Source organism: Alligator sinensis, unplaced genomic scaffold (genome assembly GCF_000455745.1).
Source record: "Alligator sinensis unplaced genomic scaffold, ASM45574v1 scaffold554_1, whole genome shotgun sequence".
In the NCBI taxonomy this organism is placed as follows: Eukaryota; Metazoa; Chordata; order Crocodylia; family Alligatoridae; genus Alligator; species Alligator sinensis.
The window spans coordinates 197,930-217,790 of NW_005842424.1; positions in this window are offsets into that span (position 1 = coordinate 197,930).

Genomic DNA, 19,861 nt, shown 5'->3' on the forward strand with positions numbered 1-19,861 from the left:
ATATTTGGCCACCGAATCAGGCCAAATCTCCGCCAAATCAAAACAGGGACCGAAGCTTCGCGCAGCCCTACTGAACATACCACACAACCACACTCACCTGGATGTGACCCATGAGATCTCAAGCCATTATTAAGCTGGGAGTAGAGTCCTTGTTTTGCAAGTTGAGAGTCAGGTATCTGCACACAATGTGTGGTCTAGCAAAGTTGGTGCTTGAGGATGAATCCTTTCACTACTAAGGCAATTGAGGCTATCAGTACTGGAGGGGGAGAGATTTGTATATTGCCCTGGCAGTGCTATAAGAAAAAAGGCCCCAAACATTTATTAGAGTTTGGTAGCTGTTTTAATCTTTGCCTTAAAGATTTGAAGATGCTTCCAGTGGCTTCAAAGCATATCATGGCTCTACCACCTCAATCCAACTTCAAAGCATATCTGTGCGAATTGTCTGTGCAGTGTGAGAGCTCTCTGTTACTATCCATTTGTTGTGAAAATCTTTTCAGAGATATTCACAATACTTTTATTGACACAATGCTTACTCAAGCAGTGGGATGTTTAGAGAAACTGAAAAATATTGTGTCAAAGGGAGCTATCAACAGTGGTGAATTTGTTTTTACAGATATATGTACTTGCAATCCTGCAGGATTGTAGGTTTGTGAGTAGTGGATCACTTAGCAGAGTCCCTGAAAAAGGACTAGTTAACATTTTCATAATTTACATCAGTTTTTTACACTGATAATTTACACTGGAATGTTGAGTGGACAGACAACCAGTTATCCCAGGGAAGCTGCCCCAGTTGGTTCTATAATAGTGCTTTGTCATTAGGCAGGGTGGAGTAGGCGCATGTAATAATCTGTTTGTATTGGATAAATGACTACTCTGGGGAAACTAAGGAGGGATGAACCTATACAAGTGTAACTTAAACTGCTGGAGTTTTACTGCTGCTTTTTCCTGGATAACTCTATACTGGATCCTAGCAAATTAAACCAGGGTAGAGCTGGATCTCAAGTGTAAATATGTAAATGTGACAAGGTACAGTGTCCAGGCCCTGCAGTAGCAACTGCTCTATACTCACTGCTTTTAGAAAAGGTAATAGACTTTCAGGCATACAAGTACATTCTTTTTTAAAGTTACTGCTAAGTAGATTAAAATGTTGATTCATTTTGAAAAATTGGCAAACTATGTTTTAAATTCTCACTGCCTACTTTCCTTTTAAACCTAATGCTGTTCTGTGGAAAATTTGGATTATGATGATTGGGGCATGTTCAATTGTTGCTCTCACATAACCTGAAACTTACTGACAAATATATTTGCTACTATACCATGCCTACATCAATTTACTGATGAAGATATACATGTACATGCCAAGTTATTCACAATCCAGTCAATCTGAAGAGAAAACAAATTTGAGGTGGGGACAAAAGGGGCAAGGACAAGGTATTCCTCAGCTAAAACAGCTTCCACACAGATACTTGGTGCATCTACACTAGACGATTACTGCCCAGTAGCCTAATAACACAGTGCAGTAGCATGCTAATAACCTACTGCACAGTGTTATTTGGCTAATTGTGCAGTAAGTGTCACAAAAAAACCCACATGCCAGTGCTATTGCTCAGTAAATGTAGTTACTTAGCATTCAGTTAGTACTTTATTAAGGAAGTACTAAACTAAATGCGCAGTAAGTATGACACATTAATGAACATGTAGATGCACCCACTGGGACTCATTCATATATCCCCATCCCATATCTACATCATGAGACTATGGTTAAGCACAATGGTAAAGAACTATAAATATAAAGGCATTTTTTATTTTCATAAATCACTAACACATGTGTGCATTGTGCAGCATATTAACATGCTCATCATGCTAATGCTATACAAGTTTCCTTTTATTTGCACTTATTTTAGATGTGGTCAGTTGACAGGAAAAGCAGTAATTGTGTCCAGAGTTAGAGCAGCCTTTTTGCCCATCTAGCTGCTGCACTGGCTGGGTATGGTTCACTAGGAACAGCTGGGAATCACCACAGTGCTTCATATGGTTACCACTTTTTTTTTGCTCCAGATTTTTTTTTTAAATTTCACCCATCCTGCCTCCAGTATACCCTCAACACTGGGAGGAAAGCAAATGAGTTATCTCTGTCAATTTATACCTGCTAGTACTCTGTGTTGTGGTTATCTTCTGTTGGATCTCTGCTTCCTTTGAAATACCTGAGCAACAAAAGAGAGCAAAGTGGAGCAGAGGTTCAGTTCTATCAGCTTACAAAATGACTGTTAATGGACATGCATACAAAATGTTGGCCAAAAATTGTGCTTCTAGATGATATCATTGACACTGACTGCCATGCATAAAACCCAATCCTGCCTCATGATCCTCAACCTGAACTAACTACTTGGATGCCTTCTCCCAACCCAATGTATCCAGCTGGCAATATATAATTCAAGAACACAGGACAAAAGACCACGTGTGGTACTCATGGGGCCGGATTAATGCATAGGCAAACTAGGCACATGCCTAGGGCCCTGAGCTGCGGAGGGCCCCAGTCCTTCCCTCTGTGGTAGTGGCGCAAATGGCCCAGTCCACTTCTCTTCCCTCCCTTCTGTCAGCCTCCCTGCAGCAGCAACTGCTTCCTAGTTGCGGCTCTGAGCCCTGCTGCCTGCAGGCAGCAGTGCCAGCGTGGGGAGGGGGTCTCAACCAGCTGGGGGCCCATGAGTTTGTTTGCCTAGGGCCCGCTAAAGGGTTAATCCAGCCCTGGGTACTCAGAGTGCAAGTCTGCTTTAAGGTGCATCTATAATACAATCCAGAGATGAGTTTGCTGCATGTGTAGGTATATTCTGGTTATATTTAGACCAGTCTTGATCCCATCAGCAATTTACCAGCAGTAGCCAGGGCCGTAATCAGTACCCCAACTGGCCAAAATCATATCTCCAGATTGTAATGAAGTTATACTGTAGTTAGGCATAAAGGACAAATTCATCACAGAAATCAACTGGAAGAACTACTAATCTGGTAAAGCAGCCTGGATTAATCAAACTGTTCATGACCCCAGAGAATTCAGCTGGATGGGTCTTTGAACTGTCTGTGTTTGAGGTAAAGTAATATTTTTTGGTCTGAGTCACAGGATCTGATGTTCACTCAAACATAAGCCTGCACAGTAGTTGCATAGATCAGTCTTCTCTTGGCAATACTCACATCTCTTCTCTACCATGTAACCCCTGCTCAAGATATACTGGTAAATCTAGGCTGCCTCAGGGACCAAAATCCAGAAGTGTGCAGCCAGAGGCCAGGGAGTCAGTGGCTTCCTCTAATATCTGGAATAGCTGTTGGTAAACTGTTCATTCTTTATCAAGATCTGGATTGGGTTTTCCTGCCCCTAGGCATACATGTCATAGCAATCCTCTCTGTTGCTGCTTGTTCTCTATTTAGGATTAATTAGCTACTTCCATTACCAGGATTACCATTGAAAATGCTATTTTTCTGAGCTTTTTCTTACCAAGTCCTAAAACAGACAAAATGTGCCTCATTTGGGGTTTCTTTAGAAAACCAATGCCTGATCAATTTCTTCAAAAGGACTGGGAGTATTATGGTAAACCGTATCCAATGACTAGGGGATCTCAGGGCAGATAAATAGGTTGGGGTGAAAAGTTTGCAAAACTGATTTTGGCTGAGTTTTGTTTTAGTTTTTGGGTTTCTCTGCATTCAAAACAAAATTGGCAATAGATGATAGTGGGGACAAGACCTCCGACCATTTGAAACCAAAGAAAAAGTCTGTATGAACCCCTGTGAGGATCAAAATAGTTGCATTTTGCAGAGCTCTATTTATAACTTGGTAAATTTAAATGGTAAGGACAAGAATAGTCATTACAATATGTCAGCTTGATGCAATTTTTCTTTTCAAAAAGACTTCAATAAGACTAAAACTTTTTTATACAGAGCAGTAAAATAAATAAATAAATAGGTCTTCGGGGGGATTCAGCTGTTTTTTAAGTTTCGGTCTTTTGTGGCAGGAGTTCTTGGCATCTGAATGTAGCCTTTTCCGCTTCGGAGTTCATTTTGGGTATACGTATGTTGAGGGACTTTCACAAACATGTAATGACTCAACAAGGGAGCCAGTTCAAGTGGGGGATAATTAGGCTTTCACCCTCCCCTTCATTTCTGTGCCACTGTTTTTCCTTTCTACATCTCCATTGTACCCTTAAGAACAGCGGATCTGCAGCCAAGCATTGCACACTCCCCACAGCCAGCAACTTCCTCTGAAGCTACAACGCATAATTACAACCAGCTGCTATGGGTTGCTTGAGAGTAGTACAAAAAGCATCCTCATGCCCAGAGACAGAGTCAACCCCCCAGCCTGTGCTACAGTAGATAAACTGAAGGAAGCTCCCAGGCCTTGCAGAAAAAGAGAGCAACAATCCCTTCCATTTCCTTTACCAACAGAGGTGTTAAGAGGACAGGGCATTTCTGACCCCCCGGCCCTTCCTTTGCCCATTTGTTTAAATGAAAGTAAGCTTCTTTCCAGAGCCCCTGCTGTTAGTCTGGCTGACCCACTACTGTGCTGCTCTTGGTCTGCCCTAACGTACACAGTGCTCCTTCTTCATGACTGACAGGAGCACTGCCTATGCTGGAGCACTCAGTTATGCAGCTGGGTAAGTGATAGTGACAGCAGCAGGAGATTAAGACTCTCCTTAAATCACGTTCAGTGGCTTCTGTGAGCTTCCCCTTCAGTGCAGGATTTTAACTTTTAAAATGCAGGATCATTGTGGCCAGCCTTTAGCATTTACTCCAGAACCCGAATCTTCTCAAGTCACTGGGATCAAGCTCTTACGCATGCACAAACAAACTTAAATGTATTTATTTATTTATTTATTTGTGTACTTACTTACAACTCCTGGGCTGGTGTTTTGGAAAATGGAAACAAAAAAGGTTTATAGTTTTGAGAACCAGCTGCTGAACAAATCCTTAAAAATAATTTACCCTCAGATGCTGAGTTACCAGAATCTCTCTAACCACGTAAGAGAAGCTGCAACTCTGGGGACTGCATTATGCAGACAGTGAGTGCACTACTTGAGGGCAAGGTTTTCAGGAGCAGCCGGGAAGGGAGCTAGGATCCATCTCCCAGTTACTTTCAAGTAAATTCAATCCTTAGTGCTGCTTGTACTCCATAACATTTTTCTATGATGTTTAATTACACTTTGCACTTTCATACCATCCAGAGCATAAACAGCATTGAAGTAAATCACCTAATATGAGCAAAAAGTAAGAAACCTTGATTTGAGTTGAAGAAAGTGATTCCAGTTAACTCATCACCCAAGATCACAGAGGGGAAAAAACCAGCGATAACCCTGGGAAAAATAATGTTTAATTTTCACTGCAGTATTGCTGTTCACATGAGGTTGGGAGCAAGCACTGGCAGTCTATAGTTAGTAAAACTGTTCTATGAATGGAACGGTAGGATATTTCTTTAGGGAGATTTGTGGATATAATTTGTTTAAAGCAATGGTATACAAAATGAAATCCTATTTTATTTCTCTTTTACAAGACAACTCCCTAGTGATATCAGGCGTAGCAGCAGCGGGGGAGGGATCTGCCACATCATAATTCTTTACTTGAACTTTTGCTGATGGTCCAGAATTAGCTAAGCCTGTAGCAGAAGTGCAATAGAAAGCATCATATTCACCTATAGCTAGTATTGACAACTGCAAGAGTGTTCTGTTATGCCTGTTAAATTTGTGAACAATTCTTAACAATCCTGGGGATAATTTTCAAAAGTGCCTAAGTGACTCAGGCAGTTAGGAAAAAAAAGATTTAGGTACCTTTTTTAAAAGTGAGAAATCCTTATCCCAAGGATCAGTTGATTACTTGCAAGACAGTAAAAAAGGACCTTGCTCAACACTTTGTGTCCGATTCACCATTGTTCTGGTGGCAATTTACACTAGACCAAGGTGGGTATAAAATGCTACGGTTCTGATGTGGTAGCATTTTATAGTCCAGTGATTCTCAGCCAGGGTGCCCTCAAGTGCGGTGGAGATCCTTTGAAGGGTGCATTTCAAGGAGTGAGAAGATAAAGGAGGTGTGAAGAGATAAGCAGATAAGCACAAACTCAGTCTTGTCCCTGCCTGGAGGATCCCCTACCTCCACTGTCTGGCTCTCTACAAGGAGGTAAGCACTATAATATATAAAAAGTTTTTGAAACTGGGTGCCACTCAATTCACAAATGGCATGGAGGGGTGCCTTGAGTCAAAAGGCTGAAAACCACTTGCTTTACGTTAGTGTTAATGATGGCATGAGGTGGAGGTCAGCAGCCAGTCAGGCCTTACATGTCTAAACAGCATCACTAGCTTCAGAGTAACCGTTTCCTTCCACTGTTTTTTCAGTTTCTGATACACTCTGATATTTAGATCTTAACAGGGTCCTTCTGGTCAACGTTTCTGTGTGGTTTTAGCAGTTCAGTTGCCACTCCAATTTCCAGCTGTCTGCATTGCCCACTCACTTGGGTATGTGATTGTCAGCAGACTTTTTAGGCTTTTACTATAAACAAACTGAGCATGGAAACCTAAGTATTGTAGGCTCTCATACTATCCCATCTAACATCATAAAGCACCAACAATGAATGTGATAGCTTGGAAGTTCTCATCACCTAGAAACCCCTTATGCGAACAGAAGATTGCTAGTCCTCTGCATTAAATATTCACAGAATTATACGTATTTGGGGAAAGCATGGTGGAGGAAAATACAAAATATAAAAAATGTTTGAAAAAGAGTGTTATGATATACAGACTTTCAGACTAGAAAGGTAGCCCATTCATATTTTACCGTTCTGTGTAATTAAGTACATAAAGATATTCACTTACTCTTAGGTTCCGCTTTAATCAAGGTCCTGCTTATCTTTTGGGTTTGGGGATTTGTTTTACACCATATATGCTTCTCCAGCTCACTGAAGTCCTGTTGGTCATCTGGTGGAAGGTTAACAATTTTTCAGCTACACATACACAGATTAAGTGCTGTTTTATCATTTCTTTTGACATTTCTTCCCTCATATTATTTTAGGCCAAATCTTGCTCCCATCAAAGTCAGAAACTATGGGTGTCTGTACGCTCATAGGAGCCGCTCTAATTAAAGCGCCTGCAGCATCTTGTGTATTCAGTGTCCCACGATTCAAAACAGTGGCAGGGGCGCTTGAACTAGAGCTCATTTGACAAGCTTTCGTTAAAGCACCCCCATCACCATTTTGAAGCATGGGGACACGGAATAAATGAGACGCTGAAGCTGCTGGAGCATGCTACTTAATCGAGTCTGCTCCTACGCACTGTAATTACAGCACATCGGAGCAGGCATCCCACACATCTACAGGCATCCAAAGCTTCTACAATCGGACCCCAGACAGCAAACAGATTCTCTTCATCTTAGCCACCTGGTATATACAAGCAAAATCTCTTAACTTCACCTTTAAAGAAAGCCTGACTAGGGTTTTGGGGGTTTCAGATTTTAAGAAAAAAGGACAGTAAGAGTCTAGGGTGGCCATTATAGAGGACAGTCCAGTTGTCCTTTGTCCTCTATTGATATGACACCGGACGCCTTTATGCCTTATGTTCTCTTTAAGAGAAAAATAGAGGACATAAAGGTGTCGGGTTTCGTATCAATGGAGGACAGAGTAGCAGAAAACCAGAATGTCCTCTATGATGGCCACCCTAAGTAAGATACATCTGTCAAAATTGGTTTGGAGATAATTTTTTTCTAATCCTTTTATCATTGGGTTGAATTCTTATTTTTCTTCAGTTTATTTGCTTGAGAAGGTATCCTAAGAGTGAACAAGAGAGTGAAATTTCATATGAGAATGTGTCTATGTAAAATAATTTTTAAAAGTATCTTCTGACTCCACAGAACTGATGCATATGATGACTACAATAAGCTTTATCTATTTTTTGCTCTTGTCAATATGACAAAGCAAACACAAGAGAATGAGGTGAACTTTTTTACTTATTTTGCATCTTGATTAGAAGTGCTAGCTTAAGTTCTAATTCCAGAATAATTATTAGTAAGGTGCCAGAGCTGACTTTCTGGCTGATTTTTCAGGGCTGGCAGTTAGGAGAAAACCCTTTATTTTGACTTTTAAGTTATTGAGAGACAATAAATATTGTGCCCAATGATACCATTTTAAAATTTATTTTTCAGAGCAGAACTTCTGTTTAATAGGGGTAGACTGTACAAAGCCATTTCTAAAAAGCTGTACAAAAAATGGAAATGCAAAGACAGGCATTTGATTAGGAAAAATGGTTAGGAATCTCCGGGGAATAACATTGTGAGCACAGGTTAGAACACCTAAACTTGTACAGCTGTAATGACAAAGGAATATGGCACGCACAGAAAAACAGACCTATTTGGGGAGTGTCAACATCAGGGAGCAACTACAATGGTAGAAGGAAATAAATCTACATGAAATGGAATGTATGTAATAAAATAGAAATTTAGGTTAAACATCAGGAAAAGATTTTTAATGGTGAAATGTATTAGGTTATGGAATATTTGCCTAAAGGCAGAGAGAGAAGCCCCATCTCTGGGGATATTTAAAACTGCACTGGAAAAAAACACTAATATACCTGGTAGAAAATAACCCTGCACTAGCAAGGAGAAGGGCTAGGTAGTTTTACTGGTCTTTTCCATCTCTGCTTTCTGTGATTCAGAAATAATTCCACCAAACAATTCTGATTTCAAACTCAGAAATCCAGCATCAAGGGACAAGCTTTCTCTCTTGAATACAAATGTTTTGGAATAAGCCACTTCTGCAGTCTAATAACAAATGCAGACTCTCTTCAGGTACAGGTACTCAGGAATGAGTACAGGTCCCAGGTTTTCAAAATGGCCTTTTTATTGGAATATATTAAATTAAAGGAGAAGAACAAATGCAAAAATATTTGAACACAAACTGCCATTTGAGTACACTCTTATACTCAGCATAGTAAGGGTGGTGGAACAAGAGCAGTCACAAGGTAGGCTAACAAACTACATTCCTACCTTTTGTTTCTCTTGAAGTTACCTAAAGAGAGGAAATACAGGAAGAAATAACAATGTTGGTAATGTTTTATATGAATCCCAGAATAAATGCTGACATTTTCATCTGGGATAGACTGTGCCTAGGCTTGATCATTGGTTTAAAAGGAAAGTGGCAACCCCCTAACCTTCTCAGAAGTCCCCAGAGAGGCACGTGTCCCTTCAAGGGCCCCATTCTGCGATCCTTGATTGTACTGAACAGTATGTAATTGTGCCAGCAGTCCCTCTAATTATATGGGAGGGATGACTTGTATAAGTGCTTCTCAGAATGAAGAAGGGCTGTTGGATAAGTTCTCCTCTAGAAAAATGGAAGTAGTCCCACTAATAAGAGTTTCCCATGAAATACTGGTAGGCTAACTACAGTATGTTTGTTTGCCTGCGTATTCATGCAGCACCCATATTTATGGCACAGAAATTCGGTGGAGTTTGATTCATTAAGGGCTTGCTCTTTTCCATCTTCTTTGAGTTCTGCACTTCTGTGCTCTCTTGCTATGTTTCTAAACCAGCAAGTATCAAATGAGCATGACTGCAAGGAGTTCCAAATTGTAAATGCTTTTTGTTTTTTTAAAGAGGAGATCAGCATTTGAGTTAAACAGCATTACAGTCCTGTTGGATGGATTTACACCTAACACACCACTGAGTCTGCCATGGGTATCCACTAGGCAATAGAATCTTTCACCTTTGGATCACCAACAGACGAGACTATCAAATACTATCAAGAAAGTACTCACAAACATAAATTTAAATACAACTGCAAGTTCCCAGCAATAGCACTGGCCCACTTTTAGTTCAATGAACTTTGTATTATTCAGTAAACATTGCAAATACTTGTAGAAATACAACTTTACATGTATTTACATTAGAAGTGTTAACCTGACCCTCTACACACAGCTTTTTGTGGTTTGAGAGGCATCTAATCAGGGAACAGAAACCATACCATGTGACTTGGATAACCAATTACACCCCCAGAGGAGTAAATAGTCACAGCAAATACTTTGCAAGCAGCCCAGTGACTAAAATGCAGTTTGTTCATATAAATACTTCATTGAATATTTCTGATTAAACAGATCCATACATTCAGAAAAAAATATATGAGGCACTAGGCAGCAAATATCTAGACAAAGTATTTAGTGCAACAGCCTAATTCCAGGGAAAGTGAGGGGAAAAAATATTAGATGAACCTGGGTGTTAAAAGTCTTTTTGTCTTTTTCCTTCCAAAAAAAAAAAGCCTTTAAGAAATTCTTGTAATTTTCTTTAAAAAACAAACAAACATTAGCACGTTACAGTCCCACTATTTATTCATTTGAATGTTAACTTCATTCTAACCTTTCTGTAGTGAGTAAAATGCCTCACTGTAAAGTATTTGTGGCCTTGAGATGAAATTGTAATTTAAACCCATCTGCAATTTACACAGATATAATACATTCAAATAGTTGTAAATCTAAAAATAAAAGCAGAAATAAAAAACTTAACCCCCCGCCCCGCAAATACTAAGAATCATATCGAAACTGAGAACTGGCTGTCAGAGGATCGGGATTCTCTACAGATGGCAGAGTTTTCTGTTTTCAGCACTGAGAACTCTGTCTAGACTAATCCCTCTATCACAGGCATGGAGATAAAGCTGTTTTATTATGTAATCTAACAATCAATGCCCCCACCATCCAGCTGGAGTGGGTCGGAAGAAATCTCTCTCTCTAGATGTGTCTGAATGTCACACCATTTTGAGGACTTACGGCAGAAACTTAATGTTGAATAAATGAACTACGCTGCACTGGCTGTTCCCTTCTGCAAACAGTGGGTTAGGGCTGTCATCTACCTGTTGTGCAACTCACTGGGATCTGGTTGCCAATACGCTGTGACTGTATTAAAGGCACAATCTGCCAAACAGGAAGTAACACGTTTGTGACGCTAAGTAGTAACAATTTGTGTTGAAAGACTGACTTTCTGTGCAGCGCAGCAGCACGTCTGGCACAAGTAGCACCCGCTGTTCACGGGTTTCCTCCCCCAACCTCAGGGCCAGACAAAATAAATAAAAAAGAACCATCCTGCTTCAGCTTGCAGCAGGACTGCACCATTTGCATGGACCTGCAGCCAGACAGGAACCCCCACTTGCACCCACGCAAGGGAAAAAACTCTTGCCCCTCCACCTACCCTGACTTCTGTCGCTACTGATAGCCAGAGCCCAGCCCTAAGCTCTGCTCTGTGCTCTCCCCAGCCACCCTGCAGCAGCAGCTCTTCCGCCACAACCACAAAAGCTCTGTCTCTCAGATCTTCAGCAACAGCTCTGGCCTCAAATGCCAGATCTCTGCTGACCACAGCAGGGGCTGTATTCTGGCTCCAAGGTCTCTTGTCCCTCCAGCATCAAGAGTTCCTAGCCCCAAAATATAATCCACAAGCAAGGACCACATCAGTTTCTAATGAGAAGATTACATCCTCTCCAGCTTGCCAAAGCAAGCCTGCGAGTGGGGTGAGAGAAGCCACCCCCCACCCTAGAGAAACCACAGGAATTTGGGGCTCCTTGGCTGCTCCTTTCTCATCTGTTGCCTTGCTAGTTGTAGCACCACATATGCTGTTCGAACGTTTTGAGTTGTGCTCAATTGAAAGGATTTGGAACTGATTTGGCCGATTTGACCTGGAATACAAAACAGTTTCCAAAAACCAATAAATCTGTTGCCTTTCCTCAGTTCTCTCAAAGAGCGGGAAGTAGATGCAAGCCCCCCCCCCCCGGGGGATTTCTACCTCTTCTTGGATCTTGCATGTATTTACAAATGGGAAAAAGGGGCTCTACAAAATTCCAGCATCACTTAAAGTCCCTCTGTTTCTGCAGGCTGTGGGGAGAGGAAGCATGGGGAAACATGACTCCCTCTCTCCCTACTACTCCTTTTTCTTAGATGGCTCCCTGTCTCTGGCTAGAGCTGTCACCAGCAGGACACACACTGCGCTGGGAAAAGCCTCAGCCTGTCGCTGAGAGCTTTGTGTTGAAGTCTGGCTCAGCGCCATTCCTCCACCTCCTTCCTCTCCACCTCCTCCTCCTTCCCATGCTGCTCTTTTCCCCCAGTCCCTGTCAGGCGTCCAGCTGCTGACAAGCAATGGGGGAGTCAGGGCAGCAGGGTGTCTCTGCTGTCTTCATCCTTTTGCAAAGACCTCAGAGACTTGCAGCTGCCTGCTGCAGGTGTGCCATCTATTGGCCACACACAACTACTGCAGGGCTACAAGAACTGCATAGACTAGTGCTCAGTGAATTTTAAGTGGGCCCAAAAGTTTTCCTAAAACTTAAGTGGGGCGGCAGCAACATGTGTATCACTGACATGAAAGCTGTTTTTAGCATTACATTAAAAAAGAACCGGGAAAGAAGTGGGGCCTCTGAGCAGTGAGGACAAACTAGGGATCAAAGAATTAGGGGATGTCCCAAAAACCAATTGTATATTTCATCTTAGTTTTCAGCAAGGATGGTGATGTTAAATGTAGGGGTAATGGGAGTAGAAAAGGAAATAGCCGCAACCAAAACTGAAGCAAAACTCAAAGAACTGAATGTAGTCCAGTGATTTTCAACCTTCTTAGATTTGAGGCACCCCTTGGGAAATGCTAGCTCCTAGTTTTCACATGTTTTGTAACAGCAGAAAAATAATACAGAACTTTTTCTCTTGCACGGAACTCAGAGCACAGTTGGTCAGAATGTTTTTAATACTATGGATACCTATTTGAAATCTCTGGGTTGATCTTGTGAATCATGTTTGCACACCGAAGAATGCTAACATTGCATGGCACCTTGGGGCACTCAAACTGTGGGAACTACAGCAGCTCCATCCCAGAATGCTAAAAAACTGGCACATGACAGGTTCAGTAGGGAGCACCTGAATTAAATCTATCAGGTCAAGACGGTACTGTATGACTGGAAAAAAGCAAGTGTAGTACATACAATGAAGAGGAAAAATGATCTGGGTAATTAGAGGCCCATTCGTGTGAGTGGCCTCAATAATGTGAACAGCTTTAGAACAAATTTTGAAGGAAAGTAAAACTAAAAACACAAAGCTGAACAGAAAATGTAATAAAATGCAACATGGCTTTGCCAAAGGCAAATTATTCCAGATTAAGCTGGTAGCTTTCTTTCATAATACACCTTATTTTGTAGACAAAGGTGATGAAATAGGTCTCAACTACTTAATTTCAAGAAAGCATCTGATATGGTACCACATGGGAAGTTATTAATGAAGCTGGAGAAGATGGGGATTAGAAGAGGAATTCTAAGGCAGGTAAGGAACTGATTAAAAGGGCAATGAGAGTATGTAGTGTATTGCTGGATCATAGGAAAGTAGGTCTGGAAGGGACCTCGCAGGCGCCTGCTCCAGGCAGGATCCTTCCTGACTAAACTATCCCAGCCAAGTGTCTGTCCAACCTGCTCTTAAAAACGTCCAATGATGATTTCACAACCTCTGTCCCAATGCTTGATCACCCTCATAATTAGAAAGTTTCTCCTAATTTCCATCCTAAATTTCCTCTGCTACAGCTTGAGTCCATTGTTTCTGATGCTGTCCCCTACAGCCATAGAAATAAGCTCATCTCTATACTCTCTATAATTGCCCTTCAAGTATTTTAAGACTTGACGTTATTTCAGGTTATCAAATCCCACCTCAGTCTGTACTGCCCCAGACTGAATAATTCTAGTTCTTTCAGTCTTTCCTCATAAGTCTTGTTTCCCAGGCCCCTAATCATTTTAGTTGCTCTCTGTTGCACTTTTTCCAGTCTGTCCACATCCTTCTTGAAGTTTGGGGCCCAAAACTGGACACAGGATTCCAGGTGACAGCTCACCAGTGCTGAATATAGCAGAAGAATCACTTCTCTTGATTTGCAAGTAACACTGCTGTTGATACAAACTAGTATGCTGTCATCTTTTTTGCAACAAGAACAGGTTGTTGACTCATGTTCACCTTACAGTCTGTTGTAATGTCCAGGTCCGTCTCTGCAGTCCTGAAGCCCAGACAGTCAGTTCCCAGCCTATATTTGTGCGTGCAATTATTCTGCCCCATATTCAGGAGATTGCAGTTGTTCTTGCTGAATTTCACTTGGTTGATTTTTGTACCAGTTTTCCAGCCTATCCAGATCATTCATGGATGGACATTAGTGAAGTTTCACAGATTTCATAGATGTTAGGTGTGGAAGGGACCTCAAAGATCATCAAGTCCAGCCCCCTACCCCAGGGGCAGGAAGTCAGCTAGGGTCAAAGGATCCCAGCAAGATAAGCACCCAAATGTTTTTTGAATGAATCCAGAGTAGGTGCCTGTACCACTTCTGGAGGGAGTTCCTCATGCATCAGTCTTGGGATAGATTTTATTTCAAATTTCCATTCCTCACAGTGTCATAAAAAGGAAGATTGTGCAGATGAAATCTTCAGATTACAGAGTTGGGAGGCACTGTCTATCAGGGGATCAGGACATCACCCATCAAAAACTAGATGACTGTGAGGACTACAGTAATAGATTTACAATTACATTTAATAGTATAAATTATAAGGCCAACGCACTTAGGAATAACATGAATTTCTACTATAAAGCTCCAGCTCTCATCAGTTGGAAACAGCAGAAAAGGAGAAAAACCTAGGTGTTTCAATCAACCAGAGAAAGACAAAGAGAACCAATGCAATGAAACCATGAAAAAAGGAAATGTAGTGGTACAATGCTTTAGGTAAGGCAATGTTTCTCAGCCAGGGTACCAGGGCTCAGGCTCTGTCCCTGCCTGGCTGTTTCCGCACCCCCACTGCCCAGCCTGTACAAGGAGGTAAACACTGTAATAAATAAATGAGCTTTTGAAATGGGGTGCTGCTCAATTCACAGAAATTATGGATGTGTGCCTTCAGTCTAATGAGGGATGGCTTGAGCCTAAAAAAGGTTGAGAACCACTGAGGTGAGCTATCTCCACTGAGAGGGAAGTATAAATTCCATTGTAAAAGGCTCTGGTCAGGGGAGGATCCAGGGAGGCGGGGGGCGCAGTGGTACGAATGCATCCCTCTTCCACCGCTGCCCACTGTTGTCCCAGGCTGACCTGTGTGCATAAGTAGACCCAGAACAGCTCCTGCCTGCTCCAGCTTCAGGCTCCACCTAATGCTTCCCCTCTGTGATCCCCACTGGCTGGGAACAGGTGCTGCATGCCTTATCCTGGCCAGCAGGGAACACCAGGGGGAGGGAGGGTGGCTGGGCAGAGAGCAACAACCTGTGAGCTGCCTCCACTGTCCCTGGCACTGCGCAGCTGCTTTATGGAGGCTGCAACAGGAGTGGGGCAGAGGGGCTCTGCGGCTCCCCCATGTCTGGGCCAGTTGGGGACTGCAGTGGTGGTGGGTCTCCCCTTCAAGCACCTAATCCCTGCCCAGCTCCTCAATGTCCCCTGCCAGCCTGGGGGCTTCAGTCACCCCTCGCCCCCATCCTCCAGTGGTCTGGGGGGTGCCATACTCCCAAATAGGAAATTATAAATCTGCCCCTGGCTGTGGTAAAACACCCTCTGCAATACCAAGTGCACTGAGTTAATAATCATTTAATCTAAACAACACAGACAAGGGGAGAAAGGATTGCACAGGATAAATATATAAGGTTGCAAATATCAGGGTGAGAGAACTACTTAGGTTTGCAGGCAATATTGGCACAAGAGCAAATGGGTATAAACTGACCATAAGTAAATTTAGGCTGGAAATTAGAAGGAAGTTTTAACCTAGGTGAGGAGTGATGTTCTAAAATAGTTTTCTGATAAGAGTAAGGAGGTATGTGTGAAAAAATTACCCGGTTTTAAGACAGAGCTTGATGGATTTATAAAAGGAATTTCATAATTTGTTTGCCTGCAATAGTAGGAGACCAGACTAGAGGATTCAGGAAGTCCCCGCCTGTCCTGTGTTCCTATTATTTTTGCATATTTCCCATAGAAAGCATGAGATAGTCCAGAAATAAAAGAACTATTGCTAGCTGGTAAAAGTGCACTGTAAGAGGGGGATGTCTGTGCAACCTCTGAACATAAAAAGGAGAACAATCTTTTGGTTAAAGCCAGGTTAAGAATAAGGAGAGCTTGATATTATTCCTGGGCCTGCTACTGATTTGCTGTGTGACTGGAAAATCACAAATATTTCTGTGTCTCATTCTCCATCAGTAAAAGAGGAGTAGCAGCATCTATCTTACAAGGTTTTAGAAAAGATAAATCACAAAGATTAATTTGAGGTGAATCCTTAGAGAGAAGATATTGTAGAACTGCAGAATTATTCTAACCCTCCTGATTTACTTCTCAGATTTCTGCTGATCTAAATATTTTTGGTTTTTTCTTTCTTCTCAAAGTGCTTTGCAGACTAGGTACATTGGACTTCTTCACTCTTAACTCAAAGAATCTTTGTAGAGCAGGTACATCCGTGTCCTTCTAAGTGTCCTAACTCAAAGGCAGCTCCTGGTAAAGTGGAGTGTGACATCTGTTAGCAATGTAAAACTACACTAAGATTAAGAGATAAGAGCTTCTTACAGCTAAAATTCTAATCTCCCACCCTCCATTCCACTGGACCTCATGTTTAGTTCATTTTTTAGAAAAGAGCTATACTTTGGCCCCACCTGCCTCATGCATAATCTACCATCTATTGGAAAAACATACTACTGTATGTGCCACAAAAAAGTCTGCACTTAGAATAGTATGAATGGGAACTACACAGCCAAAACGGAGTTCAAACCCCTTATACTTAATTCCTTTTCCCAAAAAGCATGAGATATGCCACTCTGTAGGTCTTATAAGTTCTGAAGCTTCACATTTTAAAAAGTAGTTAATACAGAAAATCCAACAGCCTTACTTTTCCTTAGGTTCTAACTGCAGCTCTGATCCACCAAAATGCTAATTCCTTCAACAAAAATATAAGGATCTATTTTAATACTTCCTCCTAGACATTTCTTTCCTTCCTGCCAAGCTCATCAGTAATGACTGCAAGAAATTCTCTCTTTTCCAGCCCAAAAAGTGTCTTTGCTTTTCCTGCTGTCAAAGCAACTAAGTCCTGTCCTGCCATGCCAGATCTGTCTAAATCAGAGACAGACAGCCCTTTCCAGTTCTGGGCCAAATGACCCCAGGTCAAAGCAAGTAGGCACAAGAACCCAGCTGCCACTGTCACTTGTCTCCATGGTGGCACAAGGAGACTGCCCATAGCCAAAGCTCCCTGCTGCCAAATCCCACCAAAGCTCCAGGTCCACGGGTCACATCCAAAGATTCCATGGACTGGGTCTGGCCCACGGGGGCCATAGGTTGCCAACCTCTAGTCTAATCCTGCTTTTAAGACTATTTACTTATGTGATAGTCACTTTCTCCTCAAAATTTGGAGACAGAAAAATATTTTTCTTTTTCTATGAAAACTACCCTTATACAAATGTCCTAGATCTTTTAGCTGAAATAAAACCAATGGGGTTCAACAGAAATGTATACATTATTATAAAAATCCTATAGAAATCATAAAGAATGATACACTTTCTAAAGTTTTGAACTAGTCAGTTGAAATCTATAAAGGTGTATAATTTTCTGTTCAACTCTACAGAACGTTTCCATAAGGATTGGTCTGGTCTTCTAACACCTGGCAGCTAGCCAGCAGCAGCTGAGAGATGCACCCTCTCTAAAGCTTTCTTGCTTAGTTGTCTGGGTAGAAGGCCCTTTAGATAGACCTGCAACCTAAGATCCACCCCTAATCCTCTGGTAGTAGAGCTAAAGGTTCTGTAGGCTCTAACTATTATAAACTCTTCTACAAAGTCAGGTTTCTGATCTCAGTCCCAGAAGAAATTGGCTATGCATATGAAGAAATACATTCAATACTGTAAGTGTAGGAACTTCTTTCTAACTGGTTCATGAAAGCCAGTTATGAAGAACTACATTCTATGCTGAAAAAAAATGGAAGTTTCAGTGAAGGAATTGAAGACAAACACTTCTGAGCACTGCTCAGGAAACTGTCGTTCTGTGTTGCCAACCTGCTCAGCTATTGCCCTGCACTTGATTTTCCAGCTTTGGCTGTAATTACGGGAAGGACTGTGGAGAGACAGCCCTCAGAATCCTTGGATCTTCTTTCTTGTTCACCTGGGATATAGCATTGAGTGTGCTAGTCGTGTAACTTCTCTTGAGAGTGGCTGAGATCACATGCCTCTGGCATGACAATCAAATCTAATCAGAAGTTTTCAATTTCTGAGTATTGAAATGCCCGTGTTTCTACCTTCCCTCATTCATATCTGTAATCCAGGGGTCTAGTTAGATTGCCTGTTGCTTTATCAAGTAGCAACAACCACCAGGACAGCTTTGTTTCAATTGATATATGGTCAGGAAGTTGTGACCATCCCCTTCAGATATAAACCCTACAACTGACATCCACACTTTTTTACCTGAAGATTAAATTAGTGCAGTGAATCCTACATCTTATGTCTCTCTAGAAACAGTTGCAGATAAAGCCAAAGGAGTGATGAGGGAAAGTCTGCACAATGTTGGTAAAAATATAGAAATGGAAGATGTTGATGTGCTCCCAGCCACTTCGCTGTAGCCAACTTTTTCTCCCAATGTGGAAGATCAGTTCTGAAGACGTAATCATTCTATGTAGCACTTACAAAATACAGTCTACAGGCCTGAGTCTGAAGTGTATTGCAATGGGTAAACAAATTAAAAGCCCATTTTTACAAACATTCACACACGAATAATTTTACTGAAGTCAATGGGAATATTTACTTGCACATAGTTACTCATGTGCATCAGTGTTTGTTGAATTGTGCTCTTACACATTTTAAAATAAAATATTTGAAAATAATTTCCTCACACACACCTACTGCTGAGATGATTAAATCACTAACACTAAATGAGTTCCTCTCTCCCAAGAGGCCTCTTGCATTTGACTATACTTGCAGAAGCATAACACCCTGAACTCTTATCATGGTAGGCTAAACCCCACTTTTCAATTTACTTTTTAAACAAATTTGATATCCAGTTGTAAAGGTAACACACTGATGTTGCCGTTATATGTGGATGCTTCTTGTTATAATTGCCTTCCAGGTTATGGTACCGCATTTATTTACACTTAAGAAAAGAATCTAGAATACCATTTAGTTAGGATTATAACCAGCTTGTTCTAGCCGCTAGACTAGCATATAAAATAATGAAGGGGAAAGTGTTACACAGGCACAATTTTAGCAACAAGATACCTAAATCCCACCAAAGGGTAGAAGTAGTTAGGTGCCCAGCTTTCATTTGTGTCTTTGAAAATCCTTCCTGTTATCTTTAAACTGAATGGTCTAAAATAGCAAGGAGGTACCAAGGGTGGGGAAAGTAGGATACGAGTGGGAAACTTTGTACATTTCAAGTGGAGTTGCCCAACACTTTTCAGTAGAGGATCTTGCTTGTACCTGAGTATCAGACTTGCCCTTGGCCAAAGGAGATGATCTGGTGTGTGGCTTGAACATTGAGGGTAGCCTGGGCGACAGCAACCATGAGCTCATCAGGTTCACTGTTTGCCGCAAGGTTGATAAATCAACTAGCAGGATTGAAGTCCTGGACTTCAAAAATGCTGACTTCAACAGGCTCAGGGCATTAGTAGGGGAGGCTATGCGGGACCAGGGACGGAAGGCGAATAGAGTGCACAGAGTGGTTGTTCCTCAAGGACACGATCCTTGAAGCACAAAAGAAAAACATTCCCATGAAGAGGAAAGGTAGCAGAAGGGCTGGCAAGTCCTCCTGGCCCATTAGGGACATTGCGGTCTTCTTGAAAAAGAAAAAAGAGGCATACACACAGTGGAAGGTAGGGACAGTCCTCAAGGAAGACCATACAACAGTGGTCCATGCTTGTAGGGAA